Source organism: Lepidochelys kempii, chromosome 4 (genome assembly GCF_965140265.1).
Source record: "Lepidochelys kempii isolate rLepKem1 chromosome 4, rLepKem1.hap2, whole genome shotgun sequence".
Taxonomy (NCBI): domain Eukaryota; kingdom Metazoa; phylum Chordata; order Testudines; family Cheloniidae; genus Lepidochelys; species Lepidochelys kempii.
In genome coordinates, this window is record NC_133259.1 from 52,502,190 (window position 1) to 52,515,987 (window position 13,798).

Genomic DNA, 13,798 nt, shown 5'->3' on the forward strand with positions numbered 1-13,798 from the left:
AAGCTATTTACTCATCACAAGGGAAAAAATCATTGTGAATATGAATTATGAAAAAACAAACCTTGGCCACAGAGATCAAATGTTTTCTCTGAGCACAGCAAAACCAGATGTTCTAACATGCATGTCTCATAATTGATATTATTTTGTTCATTTATAATCTACCAGTATCCAGCAAACTTCAAATTAGAGTCCAATTCTTGTCTCATAAAGAACACATTCAAATTGTTAATATATGGTGAGCACGATGAAAATACTGAGACACCCCTCCCCTGGACAAACACAGCTGAATCTATCATAAGGTTGACATGACAAAAGTTTCTTAATCTCTGGAAAGCTGAATTTTTATAAAAAGAAGGAAGTCCTGTTTCTTATATATGGAAATCTTTCTGTAGCCAACTGATCACATTAAGTTTTAACCCTGAAAAGCCCTGCAAGATGAGGCGGCCATCAGACTCTCACAAGGTCAGGTCCTAAGATAGAACTTAAATAGAAGTCTATTTTTCATTCTCCTGCATATCTGGAGGATAGCCATAAAATCAAAGATTATGTTGGCAGAAAGGTTCTCTCTGCTAATTTGTAAATGGTATTGTGTTCCCTGCTTCTTTGGGGGTGGTGGGAAGTTTTTGTAAACAAGTTGTTTGGTTTCTCTTCCCCTACCTTTATGATGACACCAACATGAATCTCTTATTAAAGCAACCCCTGCTAAAGAAGATAAAGAATGGAACAGCTGCAGACTCTTCATAATTATGCGTAAATCTGCTTGACGAAAAGTACTGCTGCATCCCATAATCCCAGCACCAATGAAATCAAATTATCTGATGATGCTATGACAGGAGGACTCTTCGCTCAGGTGCTGTGCTGCAGTGATACCCACAACACACTTAGCGGAACTAGAATTAAATTCCATCTATTCTCTATAGAGTTGATACATTAACAGCAGCGAATTAAACCACAGCACTGCTAACTACAATTATTTTTTATTGTATCTTATGCTGTCTCACAGGAATAACTTCTGAACTGTTCTTATACTGGCAGGGCTCTTTTTAAAAAAAAAAAGAGCAATACACAGCTATCAGTGTCTGGTTCACTCTCCTTTGTGTTTCTTATCTAGTCCATTCCTCATAAGCATTTCTCTTCACAAAATATAGAGTGGTCAATGACAACAGTTGCAGACATATTTAGGTTAATAGAGAGTAAACTTTCAAACAGTAAAGACCAAACCAAGAAAACCATAGGAAACAGAATAAACAGAGACCAGATGTGCATGATAAAAAAATTATTCTGGATGGAAGTCTTATAATGGGTTGAAGCCCAAAAACTAGGAAGTGTACCATACATCTGACATTAAGTTTCATTTCTTTTAAAAAAGAAATATGGCATATGTTGTCTCAACTGAAGATATGTTTTCACCCACTCTCTTATGCCTCTACTAGGTAGGGGAAGGTAACTCTGATAGAAACTCAGCGCACTATGAATTGCTAATTATTGGAATTGTTCTGGATGATGGTTTAGTTTTTAAATAAATGTGTATTACCACCTAAATATAGTTAGGGCAAAATCCTGGCCTGTTCTGCACAGGGAGAAGAGAGAAGGTTTAAACGTGCTCTCTCAAACCGTGCATCCAAGTAGCAGGACAAAATTTCTCCCTAGAGATAGAGAGAGACAACTAGAAAAGAGAAGCAGCTACCGAAGCAGGTAGGATATGACTCAGAGGGAAACAGGATGGCCAGCTGGTGGATGTCCAGCCCCCTTAGCTAGCTACTGAAAATAGTGGGGGAGGAGGGGAATAAGAGAGCTAGTGCATACTAACCAAGAGAGCACAGGAATGAAGTCCCTGATAGCAAGTTACCTAATACTAGTCCAGCTCTGCAACTGCAGAATTGCCATAGCACCAGAAGAACAGCCTACTACTCTCTTGCTTCCCCTTTCCACATCATCCTGCTCACTAAAGGCCTGATCCAAAGCTAACTGTAGTCAACATGTGTCTTTGACTTCAATGAACTCTGGATCAGGCCTAATATAAAAGCAGAATTCATCCTTAGTGACTTAATTTCTAATAAAATCTCGTACTAGTTTAATTTTAGTTTACATCAGTATAACGTGTCTTAATATTTTTCCTGTAATCTGTAATGAACTACAAGCTCTCAACTGAGGAGATTACCGCTGCCATCTAGTGGCAACCTCCATTATAAACCGGTTATTAAAGCCAAATAACCATACAGCAATGAACAGAGCTCACATATTCTAAAATGAGGCAGACACCCCAGTGAAAAAATGGAGCACTGTCCACCTGAAAGCTGGATCGAAGAGGGTCTAGAATGGAACTGGAAAAGAGGAACTCCAGACAATGGCCGTTGACAGTGCATTCAATGAGATAAAAGGGAAAGGGTGATGGGGCAGTAGTGGGAGAGACAAAGGGGTGGAGACCCAAGCATGAATTTTAAGATGGGAGAGATTAAGTATGTTTGTACTCTGAGAGAAAGAGCCAGATGATAACTGGGAGGGGATGACAGTGGGTCCAAGGAAGATAGGATGGGACAGAACATAGAGTCATTGAAGCAAGTGGAGGAATTAAAGGAGAAGAGCAGCCAAGAAACTTCTGCACCCATGACAGGGGAAATGGAGGAGAGTGTTTCAGGAAGGGAAGGAGAGCCAAAGGGAGAGGGAAGGTCATGTCATATTTAGTCAATTTTCTCTTGGAAGAAACCAAGTAAGATCCTGTACAGAGAAAGAAGTGGAGGAAAAGGAGAGGCAGGAGTCACGGATGGCAAAACACAGCTGGGATTGAGAGCACGGGATTCAATTAAGTTGGAGAGGCAGAGTTGAAACCTTTCACTCTGCAGCAAATATAGGCACAAATTATTCTCAAAACTTTATTGGTTATAAAAAATTACAAGGGAGTCTGCAATAACAATCAGCAAAGACACTTTAGCAATGCTGCACCGCTTCTCAGAAGTGAACGTTTGGAGTGGCCTCGCCATACCAGCACGATTTAGAATCCTGATAGCACTGAACAGGCAACGTTCTGCAGGGCTACAGAAGTATACAGTTCTGACTGAATGCCAGCTCGTTTTCAACACTGAGGAAACTGAGGACTGCAATTTTTTCACGTCGTGTCCCAGCAGCTAAAAAGTATTTCATGCTTCCCGCATTATTTCTTGGTGGGCAGTTTGACAGCTTATTCTTTATTTTCTGTTTTTATTTTGTTCTGTAGACACTGTATGGGTTTTATTTAGGAATTGTTCGGTAGTGCTTTGAGTGGCAACTTTGGCGTCACAACAACTAGCATATGAGCTAAAAAGGACAGAGCATTTAGCATGAGACCATCGTACAAGCATTTGCCTAATCTTCATCTGACTGAGTATCACCAAGAACCAAGAGGAGTTTAGTGTTGTGGTTCTCATCCATATAGCTGATAGAGCAACGGAGAAACAGGCTTGGTATGCATCAATTTCTCTTAATTCTTCAAATAGCTTTAGCAGAACAGTTACAGTCTCAATATTCTATTGGAAAAAGTCAGTGATGTGACAGTACATTTCCTGGCACATGTATACACTCACCTGCTATAGTCAATTAGATATTTCAACACATAAAAACCTTAGCTACAACATCTTATATATTAACTGGCGACTGAGCAGGCTACCTACATGCTAGCTAGTAGCAATAATGTTTAATGCCAAAAGCTAGCTAAATAAAGCATGGTAATCATGAATGCAAAGTTACAAGAAGTGGACAAAACAACTGAAGCTATAAACATTGGTGGGATCAGAGATTTTTTTTATAATGGTGCAACAGTATTGCCACTCTCCCTTTTATTCTAGCTTCTACTTTCCCAGAACTTTCTGAAAAGCTTTACCAACTGCTGTATCTGTCTCTCTTCTGTGGACAACCTCACAGTGCAGGACTACGGAATTTGTATTAACACTCTTTCACTGATGACAAGAATAACTGTTGATATGAAAAACTTTTGTAATGAATTTCTCCAATTTGATTCAAGTACACATGGCAGCCTAACAAACCTTGTAAATGTTGTATATCCAGTGCAGGCTCCTCTGTGCAAGAGCATTTTGTATTGTGGAATGCCCACTCCTGTGCTTCTGAAGTTTATAGCATAATTTTTCAAATTTCCTAGAATAATGAAGATTTCTGTGGTTGTATTTCAAATCAAATATGACTGGGTTTTTTTTTTACTGACTTCTTATTTTATCTCTCATATTTCATTTGTCACACATGTTAATATTTTATTAATAATATGTAATGTTTTAAGACTACAAGTATTTCCCAAAAATCACTTTTTCATTTTCAAGATTTCAAGTTATTTCAAATTGTGTTTTCCCCTGAAGAAAACCATTAAAATTACAGAAATAACTGTTGGAAACATACATATATAACAGTCAGAGGAAGGGTTTTTGTTGTTGTTGTGTTGTTTTGTTGTTGTTGTTGTTTTAAATAAACCAAACAACTATCTGAGAGAAGATATACAAAAGGAGTAGAGAAACATTCGGGAGCTGATTGAGGAACAATATAACACACAATACCTGGTTTAAAAATGGAGGCCCGATTCGGTAAAGTACTTAAGCACATGCTTAATTTTAAAATATGCAAGTAGTCTCATTGTGCTGAATGGGACAACTCACATGCTTAAAGTTAGGCATGTGCTTAAATACCTTGATAAACCAGGGCCAGAAAGCCTCGGTAGGCATTAACATCCCTTCTTTTAGCAGAAATTATTTGTTCTTATATTTTATGCCAATGCATAACCAATTCTTTACTAGACATTGTCTGACACATGCCATCATTTTATCCTGAAAGTTCTTATCTATGTGCTTAACTTTATGCATGTTACTAATTCCAACTTAAAAGGGGCAACTCAAATGTGTAAAGTTAAGTATTTGCATAAGTGATGGCCAGATTGGGGCCTTAGTGTGGTCAGAACTGCTCAGGCCCAAACACTTAGGCAGACACTGAGCATGCTCCTGGAGACTGAAATCACGGCTGAAAAATAATTTACAAAAACTATATCCTTAGCCAAAAGAGAGGCTTTTACTTCTAAGTGATCCCCAATGGAGTTCATTGGCTTACAATACAAAGACCTTTCACAATTCAGAAAAGAAAAGCTTCATCACCTTAATATGAATAATAAAATGTCACTAAATAACCATATTAAAAATACTGAAACTAAATAATAAATTGCATATGAAAATAAAATATGTTGAAATGCTGAAAGGCATGTTTATTTTTGGCTTGAATGCATACAGGATTCATTGACAGTCTCCCATTTCAGACCATGCACCCACCATGCCATGAAACCTACATAACATTTTCACAGTTGCATCAGATATGCAAGTCACATCAGAACCATAAGAAATATGTCATTATTCTATTATTTCAACCTTGCACAAGGCTGTGGTCATTGATTTATGAGTCAATCTGCAATTTTACTTTGATGCTTTTCTGTCAACTGTCAGTAACACATTAGACTTGTGATAAATACTATAACAATGTAATTTATGTTAAGCTTTTACAAAGATTGCAAGAAGTCTTGGGATTATTGACAGCATGAGCATTTAGACTTGCTCATTTATCCTGTCTACAAACCCTCCTAGACTCAGCTATGCATTCAGTTTAAGGAAGATAATTCATCACAGACCCAGTTTCAAAACAATACTTTCACCCCTTTTACTTAACACTCCCAGGCAATCGGTGCATCATAGCATTCTCATTAACCCTAGTACAGCTTAGTCTGTCATTGTTTCAGTATAAATCCCTTGTTTTCAGAGTGTTAGGAAACTACCACATAAATTCACTGCAGCCTGAACTTGTCAATACTTTTAGCACTGAAAATAGCTTGGATTTAAAAACTGAGAACAGCAGTCCATGTAACTTAATTTCTTTTGGCATACTGTAACTTTTTAAAACATAAGAATATAATGTAAGAAGATGTAAACATTGGCTAACTCTGCTCCTAAGAGCATGCACATGCGTGTGCACATGCACACACCTGAAACACCTAAGCAACATAAATTTAGTGTGCATGAACGTGGACAAATTTACCTAATATACCGTAATGGTTCTTTCTGTTGGATCGTTAAATTCCAAACTAAGAAGGATTTACACAATAGACACTAATGACTTCTAAAAAGTCATTACAGACTATCAATCACAAATCCACTTTTAAATAAATGCCTGAACACACATTTTAAAATAAACATGCATGTCAAAATACACATTTACTCAGTACAGCACAATGGGGTCCTTGGAACCATACTGTACAGCAAAAACGTAATTGTACTTAGAATTTATAGTCTTTCATCAAAGGATTGCTTAGAAATTTACAAATCTGGCCAAGTATTGGTATTACCATTTCAAATATGAAGAAACATGCGGCATAGGCTTAGGTGACTTTATTTAAATGGAATTATTCCAGAGTCATACATGGATAACCGACAGCAGTTTTTGGATGCAGGTGTGAGAAAGAAAGTGAAGAAAAATCAGTAGGGTGTGACAAAAATGACTTGGAGAAAAAGACGAGAGAGGTTTTAAAGTAGAGAAATCAGTTTAAATGAGGAAATGGTGCACTATGATTTCTGGAAGAAAAGAAATGGAATGATTAAGGAAAAGAAAGGATAACAAAAAACAAGGGAGACTGGCCCCATTAAGGTCTGTGATCAGACATAAAAAAGACAATGCTATGTTCCTAAATGGACTGCAAGCTATAACTCAAAGCTCTATTCTTACATCAATAAAAAGGATACTTTACTTATTTATTCCTAGTGGCATTAAAGGATATTACCCAGTGGTAAATGTTTCCCTGGCTCACACCAGAATTATGAAGACAGAATTTCCAAGGGTGTAAAAGATTCACATTAATCTGTGGGATTTTCAAAAATGCCTATGAGAATTAGGAGCACATGTGCCATTGACTTTCAACAGCATTTGTGCTTCTAACTCATCTAGGCACTATTGAAAATCCCATCTGTTTTCTCCTCCCCAGAAAGACAACTGGCAGTGATAGGTTCACCAACAGGAGGCTCATGCTGACAAACCTCCTGAGACTCATTGGAGCTACTCCCCTGCATGGTGAGCCATAGAAGGTAAGTCAGATCAAGAGACATCAAAGAAGTGGAATGTGGGTTCATCAGCACAGATGAGGTACAACTCTCTCACACACTCCATACTAATTTTTTTTTAAAAGATAGGAATTAGAGAGGAAACTGACAGCAATGCCCATAGTTAAACTTGCTTAACACCTACCATTAGAAGACCCAGTTTTCAGTTGCTCATAACATTCCCCATATTTACCATTCATGCTAGAACCTTCCATGTCAAGTATCTGCCTCAAGTTGATGATTTTTTTTTCCCCTCACATTTAAGAAGAAAAAAAGTTCCGCCTTTTCTAAAAACAAAGTTAGGGAAAAACACATTGTAAGAATCTTTTTAATGTTGGCAACAATCATTTCACTAAGAAGCTCTAGCAACACAGGGCATTCAATTTTACCCAGTTGCCCCTGTATTGAGCCCAATAATTCTGTTTGGTTAAAAGCATATCTTCCACACAGGCATCCTGTCTTGATTTGAAGAAATTGAGGAGATGAAGAATCCACCACTTCCCTTGCTAGTTTGCTTCAACAGTTAATCACAGTCACCGTTAAAAATGTGCACTATATTTCAAATTTGAATTTGTCTGGCATCAGCTTCCAACCATTGGTTCTTGCTCTGCCTTTAGCTGCTAGATTAAAGAGCCCTGTAAGTACCTTGGTATTTTCTCCCCTTTAAGGTACTTATACAATGTAATCAAGTCACCTCGTTCAGTATTCTTTCCAGAATACAGTCCCCATTCTGTAGGGCCTGCATTCCCGGATGTAGGACTTTGCATTTGGCTGTATTAAATGCATTTTGTTTGAACGGGCCCCATCATCATTCTTTGCTATTCTTCCAATCTTTGAGTCATCCACAAATAGCTAATTTTAATCACCAATGATTTTATATTTACTTCCAGATCACTGGTGAAAAAGGGTTGAATGTCAGGCCTAGCACTGATCCCTGCCCAGGGAGGAGCCATTCAGCAGCAAGGTGGCTTCCGTCCTCCTTCTTGCAGTCCTGGCTGAGCATCTCTGCTCTGCCCCACCAGGACCATAGACTTCTCTTTCACCTGCAGGGGTTAGGTGTAGGGAGCCCTCTGCAGCCCAGCTGTCACAGGAGTGAGCCCATGATAGCAGGGCTGCAGAGGGTTCACTGACCTACAGCAGGGCCAGTGACACCTGATTCCTGCAGATGCAAAGGGAAGAGGCTGCACTCCTGCCCACGGTTACCAATCAGTATTCCCACGCCCCACACTCCAGTTTCAGTGTGTCAGCTGCAATTGACATCTATCCATTAAATTCAAATCCTGCCACGCGAGGCAAAATCTATGCTGATTTCACTGATCAGGAGTAGCGCAGTCACACAAAAAACTCACACCAATAAAACCTTTATGCCATGCTACATCACCTTGTCTGTATGCACAAACACACAAATCTATCATATTCATGCTCTTGTGTAGTGCTTCACAAGTATACTATATTGGCACATTACTATACTAACGTAAGCTGCTACATCATGTTGAAAATCTTTCAAACAGAATACACAATCTATCAAACATCACTATCATTTCTATGCAGGCAGTGGCCCATACAGTACCAAGATATTCCAGGAACAGAATATAAAATACCTATAATTAATGACAGGTGATGTCAAGTTTCATTTTCATTGCCTCAACTCTTTAGCATTGCATGAAAGTTTTCAGCCAGCTACAAAACCATGTATATAATAGGCTAGGAAAGGAGCCACTCCACACTTATTGCCTGGTCATTCCAGATACTAAGCACTCTCAACTCCCATTAAAGTCATTCAGAAGTGAGGGCATTCAGTGCTTATTACCTGGCAGGGGTAATTTAGGGAGTCCTTCATTCTGGGAACATAACTATTCTTTACATTAAAAGCAACTGTTTGTGCACACAGAAGGGAGAAAGTAACCCCTAACTTCATAGCAAGTTCAGCTACAAACAAGCACTAATGATTGTTATAAGGGGCTGAAATCTTGTGCATTACCTGTGTATTGCATTTAAGGGTGAAATTCTAATTCCATTTACACCAATGAAGTCAATGGAGTTACTCTGGATTTATACCACTATACAGTGAATGCAGAATCAGGCCTTAAATCATATGTAATGCAACTAAAATACTGTTGATGTCACTGGGGAATACCTTACGTTGTCACTGAGTTGTTGTTTTTAAAATTGCTCTAATAATAGTCAAATCTTCCTATCCCTAAAAACACAATGCCAATAACTATCATGTAAAAAGGATTAGTCAAGTTCAGGAAGATTAGAACAAAATGTGAGGAAAATCAGTAAGAAAATGAATTACCTTGGTCTTATTTTTCATTAGAAATAGCAGATTTCCTTTCAGCCGACACCATCTCTCTCTTGGTTCTATATGCAAAGAAGTAAGAGATTAATCAAAACAACCTTTTGTCTCCACACATTAAATGCTTCTTAAAGAATATGCATTAATAATAAAGGTCAGAAGAAAATCATTAACAAACAAAAAAAAATCAGCTTTACTCAGCAGCTCCTATGTACAACATGCTGTTAAATGCCAGATAACTTCCCAGAAGGTTTCTTCTAACCTGCTGCTGAGTGAATTGGTGACTGCGGCATATATTCAACTGTGTTTTCTTTGCTTCTCTCCCTTTTCTCACTCAAGAGCAGAGACTGAGACTTTAGCATTGAACAGCTTGCTACTAAACTGCTCAGAAGCTAAAATGACAGGTGATATTAGATACTGATATATTAGATCACCTTCCTTCAATGGAATAATGATTATAAAATAGAAAAGTAGGCTATTTAGATCAACTGCATCCACATTTATATGAGAAATGAGAATATCCACAGCAACACTACAGAAGATTTTTAAAAAAAAGTTTGGAAGGGCATAAGCCATGCTCTAATTGCTGCACAGTATGAAGAAACATTTCCTATGGGCAGATTCTTCCCTAGCTGCCCACGATGGAATTCTTCCACCTTTCCTGAAGCATCTGGTACTGACCACTGTTAGAGACAGGATATTGACAAGACAGATCACTCATCCACTCTAATATGTCCATTTCTTTGCTCTTGGTGTTAACATCATTGATGTCAATGAAGCTACATAGGCAAGTCTTGAAAAATCCACTTGGTAATGCACCACTAGAAAACGGGAAGCTTGCCCTTGCAAGCAATGGGACCGAGAGGATCAATTTCAGCACACCGTTTTCCCTTAAAGACATTAAATTTCTAGTATGTATGGATGTGAGGATATTCTACCGAAGTATAAGAACCTATACAGAAAAGAATGTGACCCAATCGCAGTGGTTCCAGTATCCTCAGATACTCACAGCTTTCGAGAGAGACAAACAAGATTTCTGGTCAGTTTAAGTACAACTCTTCAGAACCCAGTGGACAGCAGTGAAGCAGACAAGAACCGTACCCATTTTTATTGCTTCTGCTGCTAGGGAAAAGTTTTCAGCAGCAACAGAGAAGTCACTGGAGTTATTCATGGGGAGATAGAACCTTAAAAAAAACAAAAAAACAAAAAAACACTTCAGGATAGGGGATGGGTAGAAAAATGTTAGACACCTTTCTCCAACTTGCAGCAGAAGGTTCTGGAACTGAGGGCAAAAGAGAAGAGGAGAGCATCTTTTTCCTACCAGTAGCCAGTATGGGATGGAATAGGGTTCCTGCAAATGTATCAAGTATCCACTAGCCAGGGTCTGATACAACAGATAATACCTATGAGCAGAATTCAGGGACAGCACTCTGGTAAAAATCCTAGCACCCTCCAAGAGCTGGGGATAGATGCTGTATTATTTCTCACCAGCAACAATCTAATTGCCATGGTTTGAGGAATGGAGCTCTGCAACAAGCTTTCTGGAAAGCTTGTTGGGGAGCCCCATTCCTCAAACCATGGCAATTAGATTCAGCTCCCTGGCTAGTAAGTATCTGGAACACTTTTAAAGATTAAAGATTAATTTGACCCAATGAGCTTACCCAACTATTCAGGGAGCAAGACCAGACAATCAAAGATGGGGATTAGTATGAGAATTGAAAGGTGCATGAGAACTGGTTAAAGGGGAGACTACAACGGGTTACACTGAAAGGTGAACTGTCAGGCTGGAGGGAAGTTACTAATATTGTTCCTCAGGGATCAGTCTTGGGACCAATCAATTAAGATTTTTATTCAGGACCTTGGCACAAAAAGTAGGTGTGCGCTAATAAAATCTGTGGGTGACACAAAGTTGGGACGTATTGCCAATACGGAAGAGGACCAGAATATCATACAAGATCTGGATGACCTTGTAAATTGGAGTAATAGAAATGGGATGAAATTTAATAGTGCTAAGTGCAGGTCATTCACTTAGGTACTCACAAAAAGAATTTTTCCTATAAGATGGGGACATATCAGTTGGAAACAACAAAGGAGTAGAAAGACCTGGGGAGTACTGTTTCATCACAGGATGACTGCGAACCGCCAGTGTGATGCAGCTGTGAAAAAGGCTAATGCAATCCTAACATGCATCAGGCTAGCTATTTCCAGTACAGATAGGGAAGTGTTAGTACTGTTGGGTCACAGAGACCCCCTTGGGACTGTCACCGGATGTGCTGAGACTAGTTCTGAGCCCGTTTTCCTAGGCAGTTTGGGACTTCAGAACCCCGCCTTGTTGAGCCAGACATGCCAGTCTGCTCCCATACAGACCCAGGCTCTGAACCATATCCCCCACAAACTGCAGACTTAACGGAAAACGGCTTAGAAAGTGCTCCTGTCTCCAGCACCCAGACACCCAGTTCCCAAGGGGTCCAAACCCCAAATAAATCCATTTTACTCTGTATAAAGCTTATACAGGGTAAACTCATAAATTGTCCACCCTCTAGAACACTGACAGAGAGACATGCACATCTGTTTTCTCCCCCAGGAATTACTTACTTACTCTGGATTCAATAATAAGCAAAAAGTGATTTTATTAAATATAAAAAGTAGGATTTAAGTGGTTCCGAGTAATAACAGACAGAACAAAATAAATTACGAAGCAAAATGAAACAAAAACACGCAAGTCTAATCCTAATACAGTGGGAAACTAAATGCAAGTAAATCTCACCCTCAAAGATGTTCCAATAAGCTTCTTTCACAGACTAGACTCCTTTCTAGTCCGGGCCCAATCCTTACCCCAGTACAGTTCTTGTTTCAGCTCAGGTGATAGCTAGGAGATTTCTCATGACTGCAGCCTCCTTTGTTCTGTTCCACCCCTTTATATAGTTTTGGTACATGGCGGGAATCTTTTGTCTCTCTGGGTCCCAACCCCTCCTTCTAAATGGAAAAGCACCAGGTTTAAGATGGATTCCAGTCCCAGGTGACATGGTCACATGTCCTGTGAGACCCCAAGCCTTCATTCTTCCGGGCCTGACTCACAGGAAGGCTTGCAAGTAAACAGAGCCATCTACAGTCAATTGTCCTGGTTAATGGGAGCCATCAAGATTCCAAACCACCATAAATGGCCCACACTTTGCATAATTACAATAGGACCTCAGAGTTATATTTCATATTTCTAGTTTCAGATGCAAGAAAGATACATTTATATAAACTGGATGACCATCCTCAGTAGATATTAAGCATTGCAATGATATTTTACAAGAGACCTTTTTCATGAAGCATATTCCAGTTACGCTAATGAGTGTGAATATAATGTATTTTCATAAAAGCATATGGAGTACAACATCACAAGTACCATCATACAAGGCACTAGTGAGACCGCCTCTGGAATACTGCGTGCAATTCTGGTCCCCCCACATTTAAGAAAGTTATCTTTAGTCTGGAACAGGTGCAGAGTAGGGCTATTAGGCTGATCAAAGGAATCGAAATCCATCTTATGAGAGGAGACTCAAGGAGCTTGGCTTGTTTAGCCTAACCAAAAAAAGTCTGAGGGGAGATATGATTGCTCTCTATAAATACATCAGAAGTATAAATACCAGGGAGGGAGAGGAGTTACATACATTAAGTGCCAATGTGGACACAAGAACAAATGGCTATAAACTGGCCATCAACAAGTTTAGGCTTGAAATTTAGATGGTTTCTAACCATCAGAGGAGTAAAGTTCTGGAATAGCCTTCCAAGGGAGCAGTAAGGGCAAAAAACCTAACTGGCTTAAGGGCTGAGCCTGATACATTTATGGAGGGGATGGTATGATGAGATTGCCTGCAATCTGCGATTGCTAGCAGCAAATATCCCCAATGGCTGGTGATGGGATACTAGATGGGGAGAGCTCTAGTTCAGAGGTGTGCAAACTATGGCCCGCGGGCCACAGCTGGCCTGTGGGACCCTCCTGCCTGGCCCCTGAGCTCCTGGCCTGGGAGGCTTGCCCCTGGCCCCTCCCCTGCTGTTCCCCCTCCCCCACAGCCTCAGCTCACTGCGCTGCTGGTGCAATGGTCCGGGTGGCAGGGCAGCGAGCTCCTGCCGGGCAGCGCAGCTGCAGAACCATGGCCTGACCCGGTGCTCTGTGCCGCACAGTGGCATAGGTGGCTCCAGCTAGGTGGCATGGCTGCCTGTCCTGGCGCTCTAGGCAGCGTGGCTGTAGTGCTGCCAGGCAGCACGGTGAGGGGGTAGGGAGCGGGGGGAGGTTGGATAGAGGGCAGGGGAGTTTGACGTGGTGGTAAGGGGTTGGGGCGTGGATAGCGGTTGGGGCAGTTAGAGGGCAGTTGAATGGAAGCAGGGGTTCCGCGGGAGC

The 13,798-nt window shown here is 40.1% G+C and overlaps 1 protein-coding gene across 2 annotated transcripts in view; it reads right to left on the reverse strand.

Annotated features, from left to right (window-relative positions):
• INPP4B (inositol polyphosphate-4-phosphatase type II B) overlaps positions 1-13,798 on the reverse strand; it is a 486,205-nt gene that overhangs the window by 411,856 nt on the left and 60,551 nt on the right. For both annotated transcript variants that reach the window (XM_073341213.1, XM_073341212.1), the window contains exons 2-3: positions 9,409-9,473; positions 7,303-7,396 (exon numbers count right to left, since the gene is read on the reverse strand). The gene's annotated coding sequence lies outside the window, so the exon portion shown is untranslated. The remainder of the gene's footprint in view (positions 1-7,302; positions 7,397-9,408; positions 9,474-13,798) is intronic.